General features: G+C 45.3%; 1 pseudogene; it reads right to left on the bottom strand.

Moving 5' to 3' along the window:
* Positions 1-1,020: 1,020 nt before the first annotated feature.
* Positions 1,021-3,027, bottom strand: LOC102817905 (annotated as a pseudogene).
* Positions 3,028-5,054: the final 2,027 nt, after the last annotated feature.

Genomic DNA, 5,054 nt, shown 5'->3' with positions numbered 1-5,054 from the left:
AGTTTATCATTGGCATCTTCAGTAACTTCTCTCCTTCCTAGCTCCTCTGTGCCATTTGCTTGTCTACATCTTCCCACGGCTGGGCTTTAGAGCTCCTTGCCTCCTTGTTCCTAGCCTTACCAAAACCTGATCCCAGTTAATTCATAATTAAAGAAAATATGCCATAACCTCTTCCTCCTTTAAAGCTAGTGGTTTGGTGAAAGCATTTGCTGTTGTGTAAATAATTTAGCTTTAAGCTAATTGGAGGGGCCATCAAGCACACTAATGGTGGCTACTCAGAAAGTTTGATAAAGGTTTCTCTGTTTGCTTTCTCAGTGATTAGAAGATGAAGGAGGCAGAATGACTCATACTAAGCCCTTGTTATAAACCTTAGAATGATTAGGAATATTGACTTTGAGCTCCTCAAGGGCAGAGACTAGAGCACATCCCACACAGCATGGTATTTGCAGAGCCTCGCCTGGGGCCAAGAGCATGTGCAGTCTCACAATGTTAATTGAAGGACTGAACTCCTGGTCCCTCCAAAAGCCTTTCAGCAGCCTGTGGAACCGTGATTTGTTTTGTTTGTTTGTTTGTTTGTTTGCCAATTTTGAATACAACTTTATTTAAGACATTGCATTTTCCACTTACAACACAGTGCTAATAAAGTGCAATGTTACTTCCTTTCCCTATGCTCTTAACTCGATATTCAAGTATTGAGAATGCCCAGCAATTTAGTACAGCAGTTTTGCTTTTTAAAACTGCTACTGAATGTGCTAAGGAGCTCTGGTAGCATAGTGGTTACAAATCAGGCTGCGAACTGCAAGGTCAGCAGTTTGAAACTACCAGCTGTTCCACGGGAGAAAGATGAGGCTTTCTGCTCCCATAAAGATTTACAGTCTAGGAAACCCTGTACAGGGTCACTATGAGTCTGAACCGACTCCATGGCACATAACAACAACAACAATTGAACGTGCTACACATTGGGGTTCTTCAATGTTTTACGGTGGAACAATGCTAAGGTATCTAAGCTTAGATACTGGTTTAATCAACCTCCTCAATGGTGGGCCCAGAAGAGGCACCAGCAGATGGAGGAGCTCCACCACCAAGGAAACCCCCAGGCATGCCTCCAGGCCTGCCTCCCGCACTCTGGTACAACTTGGTAATGATGGGGTTGGAGACTTTCTCCAGCTCTTTCTGTTGGTGTTCAAATTCTTCTTTCTCTGCAGTCTGATGCTTATCAAGCCAGTTGATCATTTCACTGCATTTATCAAGAATCTTCTGTTTGTCTTCTTCATTGATCTTGCCTTGAAGGTTTTCATCTTCAACTGTTGCTTTCATATTAAATGCATAGGATTCAAGTGAGTTTTTAGAGGACGTCTTATGCCTCCGTTTTTTATCTTCAGCTTTGTACTTCTCAGCTTCCTGAACCATCCGTTCAATGTCTTCTTTACTCAAGCGGCCCTTGTCATGAGTGATGATAATCTTCTTCTCTTTTCCAGTACACTTATCCTCAGCAGAAACACTGAGGATACCACTGACATCAGCATCGAAAGTGACTTCAATCTGAGGAACACCATGGGGTGCAGAGGTATGCCAGTAAGTTCAAATTTGCCAAGCAGGTTGTTATCCTTGGTCATGGCATGTTCACCTTCATAAACCTGAATGAGTACCCCTGGCTGGTTGTCAGAGTAGGTTGTGAAAGTTTGTGTCTGCTTGATAGGCATGGTAGTATTGCACTTGATGAGGACAGTCATGACTCCACCAGCAGTTTCAATACCAAGGGGAAAAGGCGTGACATCCAGAAGCAAGAAATCTTGAGCATTTTCAGCCTTGTCTCCAGATAAGCTGGCTGCCCGGACAGCTGCACCATAAACAACAGCCTCGTTAGGGTGGATACTCTTGTTCAATTCTTTGCCATTGAAGAAATCCTGAAGTAGTTTCTGAAACTTGGCACTATGGGTAGAGCAACCCATGAGGACAATGTCATGGATCTGTGACTTGTCTAGCTTGTCATCCATAAGAGCTTTCTCTAGCTCAGGATCTAGGGTGCCATGGAACAGGTCAGCATTCAATTCTTAAAATCCGGCCTGGGTAATGGAGGTATAGAAGTCAACACCTTCATACACAGAATCAATCTCAATACTGGCCTGGGTGTTAGCAGAGAGAGCAAGCTTTGCATGTTCACAAGCAGTGCGGAGGCGGCGGACAGGCCTCTTATTCTCATTAATGTCCTTCTTATGTTTGCTCTTAAAACCAGCAATAAAATGGTTGACCATTCAGTTTTCAAAGTCTTCTCCACCTAAGTGGGTGTCTCCAGCTGTGGATTGGACCTCAAAGATTCCGTCTTCAATAGTGAGGATTGACACATCAAAAGTGCCTCCTCCTAGGTCAAAGATCAGCACATTTCTTTCAGCACCAACCTTTCTGTGTGCGCCGTAGGCAGTAGCAGCAGCAGTTGGCTCATTGATGATCCTGAGTCCAGTGAGGCCACCAATGGTTCCAGCATCTCTAGTGGCCCGACACTGGGAGTTATTAAAGTAGGCTGGAACAGTGACAACCGCATTGGTAACAGTCTTTCCAAGTGTTGTTGTTGTTGTTAGGTACCATCGAGTTGGTGCCAACTCATAGTGACCTTATGCACAGCAGAACGAAACACTGCCCGGTCTTCTGCAATTTCCTTCATCTTTGTTAGACCCATAGAGGACACTTCCTCTGGTCAGAAACTTTTGGTCTCTCCCTCATATTCTGCTTGGACCTTGGCCTGTCTGCACCATTCACCGCCATTAATGGCCAATGCTTCAGATCAGCGTCATCAAATAGTCTTCCAATCAATTATTTGGCATCAAAAATAGTGTTAGTGGGATTCATGGCAACTTGATAATTTGTGGCATCACCGATCAAGTGTTCCTTGTCAGTAAAAGCGACATAGCTTGGGGTGGTTCAGTTGCCCTTACGGTGGTTCAGATCTCCACTTTTCCTGTTCTGGAAAACACCCACACAGGAGTGGGTGATGCCAAGATCACTGGCCACTGCTGATCCCTTAGACATGATTGCTCAGAGGAGGACCCGATTAAGTGTACAAAAGCAGACTGCAAGGCTACCGCGCACGCCATTTGATAGGATTGATGGGTGAGGAGTGGTGGTCCTCTCACTCTAAGGTGACTGTAGTTTGTCTTCCAGTGGTATTGACCCCATACCTGAGCCATCAATGCTCATTAATGTCCATGTATTTTTCTTCTCCATATCCAATTTTGATGTTCCATCCTTTTCATTCCTTTCCTGCTGGACATCGCTGCTCAGAAGCTTGGGCAGGAGCTCCTGGTAAAGCAAATTCTCGTGCCGATTGTTCTGGAGGACCAACCTACTGGTTCAGTTCAGGTGCCGTTGTGGTTGTTGTGTAGAGTGGACAACAAGAACATTCCAGACCTCAGAGGTGTTTCCTTGGAACACATCATTCCATGAGTTTGGACCTGTGTGCTTTGCTTTCCACTAAGTATGGGCTTCAGATTATTTCCCAGAAACTGTCAGTTAGGACTTTCAACATTACTCAGGAGTCCTGCTAGCATACTGGTTTGAGTCAGGCTGCTAAACTCAAGGTCAGCAGTTCGAAACTGCCAGCCACTCTGCTAGAGAAAGATGGGGCATTCTGCTCCCGTAAAGATTTACAACCCATGCAGGGTCGCTATGAGTCGGAACCGACTCCATGGCACATAACCAACCACCAGGAGCTCTGGTGATGTTGTGGGTTATGTGTTGGGCTGTTAATGTGGGGTCAGTGGTTCAAATCCACCAACTGATCCTCCTCAGATGAAAGATGAGGCTTTCTGCTCCCACAAAGATTTACAGTCTCAGAAACCTTATACAGGGTCCCTGAGTTAGAACCACCTCAATGGCACACAACAACAACAACAACACTACGGACTTTTATTTTTACACTATGGACAGCTAACCAAAGGTGTACCATATAGTACAGTTCTCTGTCCTAATCTATCCCCATCTGAATTGACCAGGTAGAAGTGGAAAGTTTTCTTGACATTTTCTTCAGGCAAAACTGATGTTCAGACCCCAACCTCTAACCAGAACCTGAGGATTCCTCACAGAAGCAGTTTTGAGGGTTGGTAGCTCTATTCCTTGAGCAAAAATCATGATCAACCCCTACCAACGCAAGAAGACTGCTGATATTTTTCACATCTCTTGGCCTGAGCAGTGATCCCATGGGATTTCTCTGAGCTGCCCTTGAGAAAGATTCAAACCTTCTGAAGAACATTGGTCTTCACCTGAACCTACTTCCACGACACTTACCCATGGAGTCCTTCAAACCATCCAGCCTTCTCCTGAATGTTGTAGCAGACGACTTTCCTGTGAGTCATCTGTGATTGGAACCCTCCTCTCTCTGACCATGTTTGGGGTCCTTGCCCACGTGCCCCAGGAATGCTGCTGGTGACCATGAAGTCTTGGTCAGAACTGGTCAAACCACTGTGTGGATCTTTTCATCTGAAGACCTGACCTGCTTGCTATATGCAGAAAGTAAAAATCTTTTCCCAATCCTTTCTGTAATCTGTTGTCACTCGGTAGTCCCACTGAAGTCCCATTGAAGTCCAAACACAACTTTATCCTCAATAGCCAACTTGAAAGACAGTTGAATTACAAACAGCATCCTCTTTCACACCCAGAGTGTCTGATGTATGCAGTAAACCGTACACTCAACCTTCCTCTGATAGGGCTGGTCATGAAGTTATAGAGTTTCTCTAAGCATGGCACCTTGGTGACACAGTGGCAAAACATTCAACGGAGAATCAAACTCGCGGTGGTTCAAACCCACCAGCCTCCCTGCAGGAGAACGATGTGGCATTCTGCTTCTGTGGACATGTACAGCCTTGGAAACTCTATGGGCAGCTCTGCTGTATCCTATAGGGTCTCTAGGCGTCAGAATCAACACATGAAAAATGGGTTTGGTTTTTGGTGTTGGAAGTATGGCACCTGCCACCTCTGCTTTTCAACTTCCCCTAATGTCTGAACTCAGCGTTTCCACTAAAGGGGGTCCCAACCTTCACTGGTCATGCTGTTGTTCCTGT

This window comes from Chrysochloris asiatica, unplaced genomic scaffold (assembly GCF_000296735.1).
Source record: "Chrysochloris asiatica unplaced genomic scaffold, ChrAsi1.0 scaffold00096, whole genome shotgun sequence".
NCBI lineage: Eukaryota > Metazoa > Chordata > Mammalia > Afrosoricida > Chrysochloridae > Chrysochloris > Chrysochloris asiatica.
The sequence above is the reverse complement of the archived record's forward strand: the minus strand, read 5'-3'. Positions and strand labels throughout refer to the sequence as shown.